This window comes from Staurois parvus, unplaced genomic scaffold (assembly GCF_062004578.1).
Source record: "Staurois parvus isolate SC_StPar_1 unplaced genomic scaffold, SC_StPar_1.0 ptg001014l, whole genome shotgun sequence".
Taxonomy (NCBI): Eukaryota; Metazoa; Chordata; class Amphibia; order Anura; family Ranidae; genus Staurois; species Staurois parvus.
Genome location: NW_028318810.1, coordinates 2,388,026 through 2,406,441, shown reverse-complemented (window position 1 = coordinate 2,406,441; position 18,416 = coordinate 2,388,026).

The following is an 18,416-nucleotide window of genomic DNA, read 5'->3' as shown; positions in this document are numbered from 1 at the left end:
AATGTATCTTTAGCCTAGAACTACAATTCAATATGTTGCAGTGCACCATTCATTAGATGTGGTTGCATTAGTTTTCCTTTTTTTAGGCTTTTTCCTGTACTTTCTCTTGGTGGCTAGTAACACACTAAATGTTCTAGAATGGCAAGTTTAATCACTATCTGTGGAAAAGTAGTGTTGTCACCCAAGGACGGTGTTTCTCAACCTTTTTTCAGTCAAGGCATGCTTTAAAATTATGGACAGTTCCGAGGCACCCTTACAAATTATGGACAGTCATGAGGCACCCCATTCTAAAATGGAGTGCCTCTAGACCATACATAATTTTTAAAGGACGCCCCATTCTAAACTGTGAAAAACAATTCTCATAGTTTTATATAACGCAGCAACATCCACACATGTAGGACACCCAACATTAGAGGTGATTTATTCTTCCAAAGCAAATACAGTTTTGCACACTGGAACTGACTAGTATTCCAATGTTTCTCTTCTCCCTCAGTTTTTCTCCATCACTGAGCTGATGTGACCCCAGTACTGATGGAGAGGGGCAGGGGAACTAGGATGCTGTGCAGGCAGCTGACATTATCCTTATCAACTGATGATGTCATTGGTTGTCAGGATGCTGGCAGCTAGAAGGTCGTAATGGTGCACAATGAAAATCTGTGTCTTTGTATACCTAAAAGACAGGCGTGTTCCACCCGCTGCCTTGTATACAAGATTTGGGCACTTTTTAGACATTTTGCCAAGGCACCTTTGAAGAAACTTCAAGGCACCCCAGGGTGCCTGGGCGCTCTGGTTGAGAAAGGCTGCCCTAAGACAGAAAGTGTTGCAGGACTACAGAACACCTTCCTCTCCTAACCTCAGTAACAAACAAGGGAAACTTTCTGTAGTTTAGTCACTGCTTGAGAGAATACTAAGCCTACGTTCACACTTGACTTTATTTCTAACTCCTGCCAAATGCCCCTATAGTGTTTGACAGGTGTCAGACAGGCGTTTGGGAAGCGTTTTTAGCACTCCCCAAACGCTCTCCAAACACCCTACGTGCGTTTTTGAGGCAGTTGATAGGCGTTTGCAAAGTGTTAAAACCGCACCACAAATGCCTATAATGAAGTTTAATGGTATTAACGCTCCGCAAACGCCTCAAAAACACCTTGCAAATGCCCCTCAAATGCCTGCCAGGTGTTTGAGGAGCGTCACCATAGACTTGAATGGGAGGCTACAATGGGAGGCTACAACGCCTCCTGATTCGACATGAGGCGTCAATTTTGCTGCGATGCGACGATAATGCTTCAGTGTGTGTTCTGTCTCTCCAATCTAAGCATTGATAGTGTGATCTCTGTAACTTACAGTTGTGATGAGATCAGGGGCGGACTGACAACTCATTGGGCCCCCAGGCAATTGAGGATCATGGGGCCCCTGTGTCCTTGCCCAAACTCAAAAAAGCCTATGAAAAGGGTACCAGGGGCATTTCATGGGGCCCCCTACTGACCCCGGGCCCTCGGGCAGTGCCCGAGTTTCCAAATGGTCAGTCCACCCCAGGATGAGATTGCGATAACTTCAACCTCAGTTGGATGCCACAGTCAGTGACTCAATCGATAAGACATCATGTAGATCTTGTGAAGATTATTCCATAAACTGAGAGAATCTTACAACAATGAACATTCGATAGGTCAAAAGATCATAATGTTTCCTGCTCCATGACATGAGGCTAGAGCTGCAATGCATTACTGGGAAGGGGGTGGGCTATCAATACAGCATTAACTAAACCAAAGGAAAGGGCGGAGCAGAAACAAAATATAGAAACACTTAAAGGCATATGACAGTCAATATGACAGTCATGTAAAACATGACAGTGCGAACAGCACTGTGTGGTGCCATGTGCAGAATTTTCATAGGCATTTGAGAAGCCTTAAAGACGCTTCCCAAACGCCTGTCTGATGCCTGCTAACAAAGCTAGTGTGAATTGAGCCCTAAGAAGTGCACTGGAAGCAGGGGCGGACTGACCATTTGGAAACTCGGGCACTGCCCGAGGGCCCGGGGTCTGTAGGGGGCCCCATGAGATGCCCCTGGTACCTTTTTCATAGGCCTTTTTAAGTTTGGGCATGGAGACAGGGGCCCCATAATCCCCTATTGCCCGGGGGCCCCATGAGTTGTCAGTCCGCCCCTGACTGGAAGATTTGTGCTCTTTGGATTTTCAGTAATATTGGTAGTTTTTTTTTTTTGTTTATCGGGCAGATATGACTAAATGGTTTTAATGGTATACTTAACAGACCAAAGGGAAGCAAATAGGAGAAGTCCATTGTTTAAATACTGTACGTATTCAACATTAGAGCTATTTTTGAGCTTCAGTGATGCAACCCTAAATAATGTGGAACAAAGCACTCTGCGGCCCATGCAGTGAAAGAGGATGCTCTCTGCAAGTCTGCAAAACATTATGTTTGCTAATTAAAAAAAAAGTGGTAAAGCATCTATGATTTCCTCATCACTACGGTCTGCAGGATTTCTCTTGTGTTGCACCTTTTGCCTGTACAGTCTTGGCCAAAAGTTTTGAGAATGAAACAAATATAAATTTACCTGGAAGCAAACACGTGCAGTCACCATTGCTTTTCACAAAAAGGGATTCACAGACAGGGATATTTCTGCTACTAAGATTGCACCTAAATCATCTATTTATCAGATCATCGAGAACTTCCAGGAGAGAGGTCCAATTGTTGTGAAGAAGGCTTCAGGGCGCCCAAGAAAGTCCAGTAAGTGCCACGACCGTCTCCTTAAGTTGATTCAGCTGTGGGATCGGGACACTACCAGTGCAAAGCTTGTTCAGGAATGGAAGCAGGCAGGTGTGAGTGCATCTGCAAGTACAATGAGGAGAAGACTTTTGGAGGATGGCCTGGTGTCAAGAAGGGCAGCAAAGAAGCTATTTTTCTCCAGGAAAAACATCAGGGACAGACTGATATTCTGCAAAAGGTACAGGGATTGGACTGCTGAGGACTGGGGTAAAGTCATTTTCTCTGATGAATCCCCTTTCCGATTGTTTGAGGCATCTGGAAAAAACTTGTCCAGAGAAGAAAAGGTGATCGCTACAATCATTCTTGTGTCAAGCCAACAGTGAAGCATCCTGAGACCATTCATGTGTGGGGTTGCTTCTCAGCCAAGGGACTGGGCTCACTCACAATTTTGCCTAAGAACACAGCTATGAATAAAGAATGGTACAAAAATGTCCTCCGAGAGCAAAGTATTCTCCCAACCATCCAAGAACAGTTTGGTGACGACCAATACCTTTTCCAGCATGATGGAGCACCTTGCCATTAGGCAAAGGTGATAACTAAGTGGATTGGGGAATAAAATATCAAAATTTTGGGTCGATTGCCAGGAAACTCCCCAGACCTTAGTCTCATTGAGAACTTGTGGTCAATCCTCAAGAGGCAGGTGAACAAAAAAACCCCACACATTCTGAAAAACTCCAAGCATTGATTATGCAAGAATGGGCTGCTATCAGTCAGGAGTCAGAAGGTGATTGACAGCATGCCAGGGTGAATTGCAGAGGTCTTGAAAAAGAAGGGTCAACACTGCAAATATTGACCCTGCATAAACTTAAAGTGGAGCTCCACCCAAAAGGGGAAGTTCTGCTTTAAGAACTGCTCCCCCGCTCCCCATTAAGGATTGGCACCTTTGGGGGGCGGGGGGAGCGGGTACTTGGATTTGACAGGTACCCAATTCTGGTCTGATCGCCTAGGCGATCAGAAGCAGAAGGTGTCCTCCATCCCTCCCTCCCTGTAGTCTTTTGGGACATGTGACAGGTCCCAGAAGACTACAAGACCATTCAGGAACCGCAGCGCTACTCGCGCATGCGCAGTGGGTACCCGGCTATGAAGCCGCAAGCTGTCACAGCCGGGTGCCCACACTGAAGATGCCGGCCTCCTGGAATATGAAATGGGCTGCAGGAGACACACCACGGGACCGAGGGACAGGTAAGTGGCTGTTTTTTAAAAGTCAGCAGTTACAGTTTTTGTAGCTGCTGACTTTTATTTTTTGATAGGTTGAGTGGAACTGTGCTTTAATGTAATTGTCTATAAAAGCCTTTGACACTTATGAAATGGTTGTAATTATACTTCAGTATACCATAGAAACATCTGACAAAAAGACATAAAAACACTGAAGCAGCAGACTTTGTGAAAATTATTATTTGTGTGATTCTCAAAACTTTTGGGCAGGGCTGTACCTCTTCTTCACATCAGCAGACACAATTCACACTACAGTTAGTGTAACTGCCTGGAGCAGTGTTTCCTAAACTATGGGTGGCAATGTAAGTTGAGCCACAGATGGGTTGCCCCTTGTCTTGGACTGTTAGTTTTTTGTTTGTTTTTTTTGCTGGACATGACCAATGGTGCAACCCTCTGTCTGTCATATTACTTGTGGGCAAAGCTGGTCTCCCTGCAATTCCCAGGCCTGTAATCAGACATTGACATATAATGCCAGCAGTGCTACATTGTTTTTGGTGTATCTCCATCACTCCTGCATCTGAATGTAATCAAGCAGGCAGGAACAGGAGGCCTACAAATAGACACTTCTTATTCCTGCTTAGCATGTACCCATGCCAGCCTGCCTGTCACTCCCACTGTGGGGAGTGTTGATTGCTATTTACAGGGTGCTGCTGTGCTGGATTGTACATTAGTGTGAGGACCCCCGCTGCACACTCACAATCATAACAGTATAGGAGACCCCACAAGGTTTTTTTATTATGTTGCTACCTGTCTGTCTGTGTCTCTCACTGTCTGTATGTCAGTGAGAATGGAGTAGGGGGGTTGAGAAAGTCAATGCGTGCGTGTGCACGATCGCGCATTTCTTTGCGCATGTGCACTTCTATTCGCCAATCATCTCACCGGGATTCCCTTACAGGTGAGCAGCAGTGGAAGAGGTGCTAAGGGGAGCAGCGGTGGTGGCGGAGTGCAGAAGGAGCAGTGCTGGAAAAGGAGTGCAGTGGTGAGCAGTGGTGGAAGAGAAGTGTAAAGGTGAGTAGTGGTAGACGAGGAGTGCAAAGGTGAGAAGTGGTGGAAGGAGTGCAGAATTGAGCAGCAGTGGAAGAAGTGCTAAGGGGAGCAGCAGTGGAAGAGGAGTGTAGAGGTGACCAGCTGTAGAGGAGTAGTGCAGAAGTAAGCAGTGGTGGAGGAGGAGTGCAGAGATGAGCAGTGGTGAAGGAGCAGTGCAGAGGTGAGAAATGGTGGAAGTGGAAGAGGAGTGCAGAGGTGAGCAGTGGTGGAAGAGGAGTGCAGAGGTGAGCATTGGTGAAAGAGGAGTACATTGGTGAGCAGTGGTGGAAAAGGAGTGCAGAGGTGAGTAGTGATGGAAGAAGAGTGCATTGGTGAGCAATGGTGTAAGGAGTGCAGAGGTGAGCAGTGGTGGAAGGAATGCAAAGGTGAGTAGTGGTGGAAGAAGAGTGCATTGGTGAGCAATGGTGGAAGGAGTGCAGAGGTGAGCAGTGGTGGAAGAGGAGTGCAGAATTGAGCAGTGGTTGAAGAGGAGAGCAAAGGTGAACAATGGTGAAAGAGGAGTTCATAGGTGAGCAGTGGTGGAAGAGGAGTGCAGAGGTGAACAGTGGTAGAAGAAGTGCAGAAGTGAACAGGTAAGGAAGAGGAGTGCAGAGGTGAGCAGTGGTGGAAGAGGAGTGCAGAGGTGGAAAAGGAGTGCAGAGGTAAGAAGTGGTGAATGTAGAGCAGAGGTGGGCAGTTGTGAAAGAGGAGTGCAGAAGGAGCAGTGCTGGAAAAGGAGTGCAGTGGTGAGCAGTGATGGAAAAGGAATGCAGAGGTGAGCAGAGGTGGAAGAGAAGTGTAAAGGTGAGCAGTGGTAGACGAGGAGTGCAAAGGTGAGCAGTGGTGGAAGGAGTGCAGAATTGAGCAGCCGTGGAAGAAGTGCACAGGTGAGCAGCAGTGGAAGATGTGCTAAGGGGAGCAGCGGTGGTGGAGGAGTGCAGAGGTGAGCAGTAGTGGAGGAGTTGTGCAGAAGTGAGCAGTGGTGGAGGAGGAGTGCAGAAGTGAGCAGTGGTGGAGGAGGAGTGCAGAGATGAGCAGTGGTGGAGGAGGAGTGCAGAGGTGAGCAATGGTGGAAAAGGAAGAGGAGTGCAAAGGTGAGCAGTGGTGGAAGAGGAGTGCAGAGGTGAGCGATGATGAAAGAGGAGTACATTGGTGAGAAGTGGTGGAAAAGTAGTGCAGAAGTCAGTAGTGGTGGAAGAAGAGTGCATTGGTGAGCAATGATGGAAGGAGTGCAGAGGTGAGCAGTGGTGGAAGGAGTGCAGAGGTGACCAGTGGTAGGAGGAGTGCAGAGGTGAGCAGTGGTGGAAGGAGTGCAGAGGTGAGCAGTGGTGGAAGAAGAGTGCATTGGTGAGCAGTGGTGGAAGGAGTGCAGAGGTGACCAGTGGTAGGAGGAGTGCAGAGGTGAGCAGTGGTGGAAGAAGAGTGCATTGGTGAGCAGTGGTGGGAGGAGTGCAGAGGTGACCAGTGGTAGGAGGAGTGCAGAGGTGAGCAGTGGTGCAAGGAGTGCAGATGCGAGCAATGGTGGAATAGGAATGCGGAGGTGAACAATGGTGGAAGAGCAGTGCAGAGGTGGAACGTCTTTCAAAAGAAGTTTTCATTGAAAGCCCTTTGTATTTCTCTTTTTATAAGGTTGTTTTAGGATAACACACAGGACAATCTGTAAAGTTAAGATGACAGAAAAGCTAAAAAATAATCCCCTGCAGCATTTTTCTCAATGTGCAGATGGCTGGGATCCATGCTTTGTGTTATGCTAAGACACATGTGAATTGTTTGGTGTGTTTTACCATGCATACCGCAACACATCATGGTTGAAGGGTCCTTCAGTGGTTAAGAATAAAGGAAGACATGATAAAAACTTGTTTCAAAATTGCAAAATTTAGGGCCATTTTCTTATGTTTTGATTAGAAAGGGGAGTCTATGTGCAATCTCTATGTGCAAAGGTAGAAAGCTTTTACTTCTGCATGTGGTGCCCAGCCACCACTCTACACTCTACAGACTTTTGGTGAAAAGTCAAACCGAAAGTAGCCCTTGGAAATAAAGTGTCTCACTTCTTTAAGTCTTGGTGGTTTGTTTTTGTAAAGAGTATTGCTATGACAATCGTACATCAAACACCACTTCTGTTGCCAAAGATACGCAAGGTTTTTTCATCGCTTCTGCCAAACACCAACGCTGATGTGTTACTGGACCTCTTAACACCATCAGACATTTCCTGCATGAGAGCAATAAAGCTGTCAGTCCGTACACACCGACCGCAGAGTATCATCCTGTATAGCAGACAGTGCTACTGATTATTAACAGCATTAAAAGCCAGTTATTAATAAAGAGGCAAAATGCACCCTAATCAGGAGTTTAATACAGAAACACCAACGTGGATCTGCTGCACCCACAGATTGACATTGATATGCCAACTGTACGCAGGGCCATAGCAATAGAGGGATCATCCCATCCTAGTACAAGTTTGAAACAAGGTACCCTCTGGTTGGCCTCTTACTGTGCCCCCTTGGCTGTTCCTTTTACTCCCCCCCTCCCCCGTATTAATTGGCCATATATGCAGATTTTTCAATGATTCCTTCTTGAATTGAATGTTTAGAACCCCAATGAAAATCTGTGGAATGACTTGAAGACTGCACTCCACAAATGGTCACCATCAAATTTAACGAAACCTGAGCAATTCTGCAAAGAAGAATGGGCAAATATTGAAAAGTCTAGATGAGCAAAGTTAGTAGAGAAATATCCCAACAGACTAAAGGTTCATTAAGCACTTGCCCAACAGAGGATTTACCCCCCTTCCTGACCAGGCCATTTTTTGTGTTACGGCGCTGTGTTACTTTAACTAACAATTGCGTGGTCATGCTACGCTGCACCCAAATGAAATTTACGTCCTTTTTTTCCCCACAAATTGAGCTTTATTTTGGTGGTATTTGCTCGCCTGTGTTTTTTTTTTGTGCAATAAAAGAAAAAGTCAGACACTTTTGAGAAAAAAAACAATATTTTTTACTTTTTGCTATTAAACATGTCCAGTAAAAAAAATTAAAAAAGTCTAATTTTGTCATAAATTTAGACCTTGTACACATCCAAGCAGTTACATGCATACAATAACAGACAGACTTTATCAGCCTGTGAAAACACTCGGTGCAAAAATACGTTGAATTCTGTTGGTGTATGGCCCTCTATACCCAAGTGATTGAGCCCTTATGTGTAGGAGCATCATAAAACAAGAGCAATACATGTAAACAACCTACTTGTATTTAATAGTTGAAGCTCTAGTGAGCTGCAGCCTTGTCTTTGCAGCTATGTCCTCTGTCCAAACCCTAGACATGGCATCTTGGTCTTTGTCTGAAGTTAAAACATTCTTTTAATGCTTTTTTTTAAGTAGATCACATTTGGCGTACTAAAGCAGCTGTGCAGTATAATAAGGTCTTCCACCACTACTCACCTCTGCACTCCTCTTCCACCACTGCTTATCTCTGCACTCCTTTTCCACCACTGCTCACCTTTGAACTCCTCTTCCACCACTGCTCACCACTGCACTCCTCTTCCACCACTGGTCACCTCTGCACTCCTCTTTCATCACTGGTCACCTTTAAACTTCTCTTCCACCACTGGTCACCTCTAAAATTCTCTTCCACCACTGCTCACCACTGCACTCCTCTTTCACCACTGCTCACCTCTGCACTTCTCTTCCACCACTAGTCACCTCTGAACACCTCTTCCACCACTGCTCACCTCTGAACACCTCTTCCACCACTGCTCACCTCTGAACTCCTCTTCCACCACTGCTCACACCTCTGAACTCCTCTTCCACCACTGCTCACACCTCTGAACTCCTCTTCCACCACTGCTCACCTCTGAACTCCTCTTCCACCACTGCTCACCTCTGAACTTCTCTTCCATCACTGCTCACATCTGCACTCCTCTTCCACCACTGGTCACCTCTGCACTCCTTTTCCACCACTGGTCACCTCTGCACTCCTCTTCCACCACTGGTCACCTCTGCACTCCTCTTCCATCACTGCTCACCTCTGCACTTCTCTTCCACCACTAGTCACCTCTGAACACCTGTCAGGAATGGACTGGCCAGCAATAGTGGGACTCAGCTGCCTTATGAGCTGCAGTACCAGGGCTGGCCAGCGGGTGCTCCCAGCAATCAGAGACTCAACCTTGCAGCCAGTCAAACACCTGGAACTGATTATACTGGTGTATTTAAGGGACATTCAGACCTGCAGACTCTGCCTTGGTGTTGTGTTTCTCTTGGGCCCTGTATCCTGTTCCTGCTCTCTGTTCCTGTCTGATTCTCTGCTGACCCTGCTCTGATCCCTGGCTTGTCTGACCATTCTCCTCTGCCTGACCCTCTGTACCACGCTGCCCGCTACCTGCTGAACCTGGCCTGTGACCCCGACCATTCTCCGCTTGCTCCCCCTGTACCTACCTGCCCGACTGATATTGACCCGGCCTGCCTGACGACGCTTGCATTGTATGTACTGTTATCTGTGGGTGGTTGGTTTGGTTTGTTTGCACTGTGTTATGTTTTAGTATTGCACTGCGTTTATGTTTGTATTGTTAGTGTTAATAAATTACATTGTTTATAACTTATCTGAAAGTCTGCGTTTCCCTGCGTCAGTCACACACCTCTGGTCATACCCGGGAGCCCTGACATTACACCAAGGCCAATCCTGACCAGAAGTGGCTGCACAGGGAAGCCATCTTGGCTTGTTGATGGGAAGGATGGATCTGGATGAGGTTGCGTATTTATATCTGCTAGTGTTTGATGACTGGGAGTATGCTTATCAAACTCTGAAGGAGGATGAACTGCTAGAATGTATACGGCTCGCTCATGTTCTAGTAGATCAGGGCACAGATTTCTCTATGGTGCAGCCATTGATTAAGGTTTGTGTTGAGTTGGTTTCATCTGGTACCCCCGAATGCAGGGATGAATTTTTGCCACCATTTAGTGCAGACCAGGTAGAGTCCCTGGTGTGATTGTATAAACACAGTGCAGTCTTTGGTCAGACAGGCTTTGTGTAAGCTCAGCTTTGTTCAACCCATACTGCAGACATGGACAGACTTGTTGCACCCAGCCTCAGTCAGCTTACAAAAACCCAGTCCTGCTTCTAATCTATTTCCTCAAAACTCTATTCCTGCATTCCCAACAGCTCCTCCTGCCCTGCTATCTACCGCATGTCAGTACCCTGTTCCCACTCGCTGCACCTATCCTGCCTTTAACCCTGTAAAAAAGCCCTCTGTAGCAACTGCTCCCTCTCCTGTTCCATCCTCCAGTTCTTCTCTGTCTCCAGCTGCTCCATTCGTTTGCAGACCTGCGTTTACTTGCAGTGCTCCAGTAGTTAAAACCAGAAAAAAGCGAAAATTCTTTCCAACCAATACCATCCTGCCAGTATCCAAACCGGTGAACCTGCCTTCCGTGGTTCAGCCTGAAGCCTCTACTCAGCCTGAATCCTCTACTCAGCCTGAATCCTCTACTCAGCCTGAATCCTCTACTCAGCCTGATGCCTGTACGCAGCCTGATGCCTGTACGCAGCTTGATGCCTGTACTCAGCCTGATGCCTGTACTCAGCCTGATGCCTGTACGCAGCCTGATGCCTCTCTTCAGCCTGATGCCTGTACGCAGCCTGATGCCTCTCTTCAGCCTGAAGCCTCTACTTGGCCTGAAGCCTCTACTTGGCCTGAAGCCTCTACTCGGCCTGAAGCCTCTACTCGGCCTGATGCCTCTACTCGGCCTGAAGCCTCTACTCGGCCTGAAGCCTCTATTCAGCCTGAAGCCTCTACTCAGCCTGAAGCCTCTACTCAGCCTGAAGCCTCTACTCAGCCGGACGCCGGCATTCAGCCTGATGCCTCTACCCAGCATGATGAACTGATCCAGCCTGACGATCCTATTAGGCCAGTTGACTCGATGCCCGCTGTTGATCCAGATGATCCGGTACCTGATCCGGTGCCCGCTGTCGTGCCAATTGACTCAGAGCCCGCTGTCGTACCTGGTGACTCGGTGCCCACTGCCTTGCCAGATGACGCGGTGCCCGCTGGCGAGCCAAATGACCTGATGCCTGGTGACCCAGTGCCCGCTGTCATACCTGGTGACCTGATGCCTGCTGTCGAGCCAGACGATCCAATGCCTGGTGACCCGGTGCCCACTGCCTTGCCAGATGACGCGGTGCCCGCTGTCGAGCCAAATGACCTGATGCCTGGTGACCCGATGCCCGCTGTCCAGCCAGACGATTCAATGTCTGCCCCAGTGCCCGCAGTCATGCCAGTTGACTCGGAGCCCACTGCCTTGCCAGATGACGCGGTGCTCGCTGTCGAGCCAAATGACTTGATGCCTGGTGACCCGATGCCCGCTGTCCAGCCAGATGATCCAATGTCTGACCCAGTGCCAGCGGTCATGCCAGTTGACTCGGAGCCCACTGTCGTGCCTGGTGACTCGGTGCCCGCCGCTTCGCCTGGGGGCCCGAGACCTGTCGCTCCGCCTGGGGGTCCGGCGCCCGCCGCTCCGCCTGGGGGTCCGGCGCCCGCCGCCCCGCCTGGGGGCCTGAGACCTGTCGCTCCGCCTGAGGGCCCGAGACCTGTCGCTCCACCTGGGGGTCCGGCGCCCGCCGCTCCGCCTGAGGGCCCGAGACCTGTCGCTCCGCCTGGGGGTCCGGCGCCCGCCGCTCCGCCTGAGGGCCCGAGACCTGTCGCTCCACCTGGGGGTCCGGCGCCCGCCGCTCCGCCTGAGGGCCCGAGACCTGTCGCTCCATCTGGGGGTCCGGCGCCCGCCGCTCCGCCTGAGGGCCCGAGACCTGTCGCTCCGCCTGGGGGTCCGGCGCCCGCCGCTCCGCCTGGGGGCCCGATGCCTGTTGCCCCGCCTGGGGGCCCGATGCCTGTTGCCCCGCCTGGGGGCCCGATGCCTGTCGCCCCGCCTGGGGGCCCGATGCCTGTCACCCCGCCTGGGGGCCCGATGCATGTCGCCCCTCCTGGGGGCCCGATGCCTGCTGCTTCGCCTGGTAATCCGATGTGCCTCTGCCCGGAGTCCTGCCCGATGTGCCTCTGCCCGGAGTCCAGCCCGGTGTGCCTCTGCCCGGTGTGCCTCTGCCCGATGTGCCTCTGCCCGGAGTCCAGCCCGATGTGCCTCTGCCCGGAGTCCAGCCCGATGTGCCTCTGCCCGGAGTCCAGCCCGATGTGCCTCTGCCCGGAGTCCAGCCCGATGTGCCTCTGCCCGGTGTGCCACTGCCCGGAGTGCCTCTGCCCGGAGTCCAGCCCGATGTGCCTCTGCCCGGAGTCCAGCCCGATGTGCCTCTGCCCGGAGTCCAGCCCGATGTGCCTCTGCCCGGAGTCCAGCCCGATGTGCCTCTGCCCGGAGTCCAGCCCGATGTGCCTCTGCCCGGAGTCCTGCCCGATGTGCCTCTGCCCGGTGTGCCGCTGCCCGGAGTCCTGCCCGGTGTGCCAGTCTTTGATATCCCGTCAGTTACCAGACCTGGGCGGTGGAACATTTTGCCCAGCTAGGACTGTTTGGAGCGTCCTGAGGCCGCTCCTTGAGGGGGGGGGTACTGTCAGGAATGGACTGGCCAGCAATAGTGGGACTCAGCTGCCTTATGAGCTGCAGTACCAGGGCTGGCCAGCGGGTGCTCCCAGCAATCAGAGACTCAACCTTGCAGCCAGTCAAACACCTGGAACTGATTATACTGGTGTATTTAAGGGACATTCAGACCTGCAGACTCTGCCTTGGTGTTGTGTTTCTCTTGGGCCCTGTATCCTGTTCCTGCTCTCTGTTCCTGTCTGATTCTCTGACCCTGCTCTGATCCCTGGCTTGTCTGACCATTCTCCTCTGCCTGACCCTCTGTACCACGCTGCCCGCTACCTGCTGAACCTGGCCTGTGACCCCGACCATTCTCCGCTTGCTCCCCCTGTACCTACGTGCCCGACTGATATTGACCCGGCCTGCCTGATGACGCTTGCATTGTATGTACTGTTATCTGTGGGTGGTTGGTTGGTTTGTTTGCACTGTGTTATGTTTTAGTATTGCACTGCGTTTATGTTTGTATTGTTAGTGTTAATAAATTACATTGTTTATAACTTATCTGAAAGTCTGCGTTTCCCTGCGTCAGTCACACACACACCTCTGGTCATACCCGGGAGCCCTGACAACACCTCTTCCACCACTGCTCACCTCTGAACTCCTCTTCCATCACTGCTCACATCTGCACTCCTCTTCCACCACTGGTCACTTCTGCACTCCTCTTCCACCACTGCTCACCTCTGAACTCCTCTTCCACCACTTCTCACATCTGAACTACTCTTCCACCACTGGTCACCTCTGAACTCCTCTTTCACAACTACTCACCTCTGCGCTCCTCTTCTGCTACTACTCACCTCTGCACTCCTTCCACCACTGCTCACCTCTGCACTTCTCTTCCACCACTGGTCACCTCTGCACTTCTCTTCCACCACTGGTCACCTCTGCACTCCTCTTCCACCACTGCTCACCTCTGCACTCCTCTTCCACCAGTGCCTACCTCTTGTGAGGAGAAAAAGCATCCAAACAACCAATATATATTTAATAGCTGAGGCTTTAGGGAGCTACAGCCTTGTCTTTGCAGTTATGTCCTCTGTCCACACCCTAGACATGGCATCTTTGTCTTTGTCTGAAGTTAAAACATTCTTTTAATGCTTTTTTTAAGTAGATCACATTTGGCGTACTAAAGCAGCTGTGCAGTATAATAAGCAGTCTCTAATACCAAATGCTGAACTTGAAGAAGAATCTGGAGTATTAGCTCTTGGTCAATGGAAAGAATTGTCTGAGACAGACATAGCTTTTCATATTTAGTAAGATAACTGGGTTAGGGAAATTCTGACATAAAGAGTAGCACTGTACAGAATAGTTCAACAGCTATGCTAAAAAAGTTACTCTTTAATCTAAATTTCTATTATCCCCCTGCTGCATTTTCCAAATCATTTTATTGTTGGATTACGGTGGTGACAGAGACCCTTTCACCAACCTAAAGAATTGCAGAGAAAAGCCTAAAAAATAAAGAAATGTAAATACTTATCAAAACACAGGTATACAGGGCTGGGGATTGTACAAAAGGTAGATAAATATGTTGTCACTCATAGGACCAACAAGCTCCCTTAGAAGTTAAATACCAAAATCTTATTATTGCCCCAAAAGTTTTTCCTAACTGAATGAGCTCATTATTGAAATAGTAAAATATATAACCCCCAAACAAAAACATTCAATTATAATTCAAAAGTAATTACAGCAAAAGCTCCAAAACTAAAAATGATGTAAATAAAAAAAAGCACCAAAATGAAAAAAAAAAATACAAAAAAAGTCCAAAGGGATGCTGAAAGCATTTAAAAATTGTCTTCCCCGAATGTGCCATGGACCAAACAATATAAAGTATACACATGTACAAATCTGCACAGCTCAAAGTTCTTTGAAGTTATTATCATTGTACAGGATTTATATAGCACCAACAGTTTGCGCAGGACTTTTAAAATTTAAAGGGAGACAGTACCATTACAGGGGTTGGACAAAATAATAGAAACACTACATGATTTGCAGGTGTGAAAGTGACGACAGGTTTTGCTTTGAAATTGGAAGTGATAACATTCTTATGCTTCCGCTGTGTGATGAGACACCTAGCTAACAGGTGGGAAGACTTACATTTGTCATTTACTGTATGCACTGGTAGTAATACGGAGTCATGTCAGCGCTTACTGAACTTCAAGGAGAGAAAATTGTTAGTGCCACTTAGCTGGTGCCTCTGTGACTGAAGTTGCAAATTTATTTGCCAAGGTACAGCATCAAAGGCTAAACAACATATAGTATATAGTATCCAGAAATACTTCGTCTGATAAGCATTAGTGTGGTCGACATGGTCAACTGACTGAAACAGACAAGAGATATTGTGCAGGATTGTGATCCGGAATAAGAAAACAACTGCTGCAAAAGTGCCTGAAAGCTCAATTTCAGCCCCATCAAGACTGAGATTGAGCTTCCTACCTGTTAGCTAGGTGTCTCATCACACAGCGGAAGCAAGATAATGTTACATCACTATCACACCAGCAAATCATGTAGTGTATCCATTTTTTGTCTAACCCCTGTACAATACATTCAGTACAGAAGGACAAGGAGGGCCCTACTCATGGAGCTTATGATCTAAAGAGAGGGGAAGGTGATACAAAAGGTAATAGCTGAGGGGGATGATCCAATGGAGGTGGCCAAAGTGCAGTTTTTCAGGTGGAGGTAGGGTAAACTTCCCTGAATAATTGGGTTTTGAGGGATTGCCTAAAGATGGACAGGGTAGGAGCTAACCAGACATACTAAGGTAGGGAGTACCAGAGGATGGGAGAAGCTCTGGAGAAGTCCTGGAGGTAAGTATGGGAGGAGACAATGAGGGCGCTACAGAGCATGAAGTCATGGGAGGACTGAAGTGGACGATTTTGGGGGTATGTCAAGGTGAGGTATGTGATGTGCTATTGATCTCAATGGTAAGGTTTTGAGAGGGGGATCAGGGAGGAGGAAATATTACAAGCTCAGTTTTAGACAGATTGAATTTGAGGAAATGGTGTGACATCCATACTGATGTCAATTAGTACATTCATGAAATGTGAGATTTGGTGGGGTGGCCTGGGGAGTGGAAAGATAGATCTGGATGTCAGCAGCATAGAGGTGGTAATGGAAGCCTTGGGAGGTTACTAACTGGCCCATGGAAGAGGTGTAGAGAGAGAATAGGAGGGACCCAAGGACAGAGCCTTGGGGTACTCCAAGAGAAAAGGGAGATAAGCAGAGGAGAGTTGTAGGTGACAATAAAGGTGTGATAAGGTAGGTAGGAGGAGAACCAGGAAATTGCTGAATCTGGAAGGGGATAGAGATTACTCAGGAGGAGCGGGTGGTTGACTGTGTCAGATAATTCTACGAGTATGAGTATGGATTGGTTATAAAGTTCCTTCCAGACACAGGTGCAGCATCAAGGCAATCAAAATAATTATCAGTAAATGTGAAAAACGTAAGTACTTTCCTAGACTCGTAGCATTTTTCCTTTGCAGAAATTATTTATTCATTTGCAATGTGCCTTTGAACTTGCTTCTGATTAATCCGGGAGGGTCAATTCCCTAGAGCAGTGCCCTCCCTCATTGCACTTCATAGCCCTCTTCTCTTCTAAAAAAATGTATCATTATTGTCTGTACTGGCCCAGCTCCTCCACCTTTCCTCCCACCTCCCTACATAACCATGGCAACCTGGGGAGAAGCAAAGAGAATACTATAGAGTGTCAATTGAGTGACAGCTCTTAGTGTGATGGAGTTGCTGACTTCTCATCTAAGATAGTGGAGCCCAGCAGTCTCCGGGCTTTTAAATATCGACATAAGGGCGCTCTTGACAGGTACATGATATGAATTAAATATGTTAAATGCATCAATAATGGAATTTTTTTCTCTGGTGACAAGGTCTCTTTAAAGTTAGGGTTAGCTATAGGATGAGGCACACACTAAGATGCCTTGGCCTTGCTAGAATATGTTAAAATATGGCACACAATAAAAACGTTCAATGCCTGTCAACTGTGGAAAATTTGCACTTCACATGAATATATAGTACTTGTCATAAAAAAATGCTTCAAACTCTTTCATGTGATGTAAAGCCAAGTAAAAGATTCCATGTTCTCTGGAAAGAGCATTGAGGGTGTTTCTGGCAGAGCCTGCAGAGCATCTTTTTGCACTTATCAGTTGGACAATTTCGGGAGACTTCAAATGACATAATCGGATCAGCAAACACATTCACTGCTTGGGAGGCAGGAGCAAATATAGCACTGTAGCCAGCAAGGTGAATGGTGATGAGTCCTTGAGAGAGTTTGGGTGTTTTTCCTGCATCCCCTGTGCAAGGGCCACCTAAGAAAAGTTCATCACTTGTAAGGAAGTACATACCTGTAACAAAGAAGACTCTACACTTACCTTTCTGAAGGCCAATTTACTGAAACACCAACTTGATAGCAATGGTCAACAAGAGAAAGTAAAGGCTAGTACACAGGGGCCGAATGTTGGGCGGCATCAGCCAGTTCAATAGAAACTGGCCGACATTCGGCCGTGTGTACGGCAGCTGGTCCAACAGAAGCCAGCCGACTTCTGTCAAAGGGGCATAACTTAAAGTCCAGCCATTTAATAATTTTTTTTCTAAAGACACCCACGTTAGAGTGGCAGCTTGGGCAATGCAAGCTGAGATCACCTATGCTTGTAATCCTTTGCTTTCCTTATAAAAGATAAAATTACTTACTGCACCCTCATATAGTGAACGCTGTCATCTTAAGTGTGGGCACCTGAAGCCCGCTCAGGCATTCTTCCAGGAAATTGTGCAGCTGGCTACCCAGCATGCGCTTCCCGTTTTCGCTCCTGCGCAGTGTGAAGAAGGAGCAATCTTGCACCTGCGCAGTGTGAAGAAATCCCCACGATTGCGTCACTTCCGGTCTCATAATAACGCAAGATTTTTGTATTAGGTGTTCCCTAGGACTGCTGGGATAGATGACACCGATATCCCAGAAGCCTTAGGGAATGCCTGATGATGTAATCGCCTAGGCGGCTGGGACCAGAAGTGGAGACAGAAATTATCAATAAAAGGTGTTTAGGGAAAAAAAATCTACATATATATTGCCAAAACGGACTGTGAAGAGGGAGACCATTGTCTTTCAGGGGAGAAGAAAAAAAGGCTGGAACTCCGCTTTAAAAAGGTCTGCCGATCGGCTCCCAATCAGCGCAATGGTTGAGAGTTCTGACCGGAGTGTTCTGGGGGGCGTCCCCGGTCAGAACACAATATCACAGCGGGGGAGACCACGTTACTAACATTGAATACTTATAGTTAGAGATGAGCGAATTATTCAAAAATTCGATTCGGCTGATTCGCCGAATTCGCGGAATAAATTCGATTCGAGGTGAATATATTCGCTGCGAATTTAACTTATAAAAAGGGTGTTTCTAGGCTTCAGAGAGCCTTTATATTAGTGCAGAACACTGTACCTTTAATTTAAATGCCCTTGGAGTCTGCTGGGGAAGAGAACTAATACTGTCAGTCAGTATGACATGCAGATGAGTGCCGTCGATCTTAGAATCACCGCACACTTCACTCATTTGGGCAGTCACGGGGCCAAAACCAGAGTGTGGAGCCACAGTGTGGCGGTGGAGGCAGCAGCAATGGGAGGCCATACAGCACCCTATGACAAAATGGAACCCACCAGCAGTGTGAGGAGACCTGAAAGTGGCACATGGCAGAGTGTGGCGATGGAGACAGCAGCAATGGGAGGCCGTACAGGGACCCATGACACACTCTGGACCTGGCAGCAGCATGAGGAGGCGGTACAGGGGCCCATGACAGATTACGGGCCTGGCAGCAGCAGTGGGCGGGCGGTGGATGCAGCA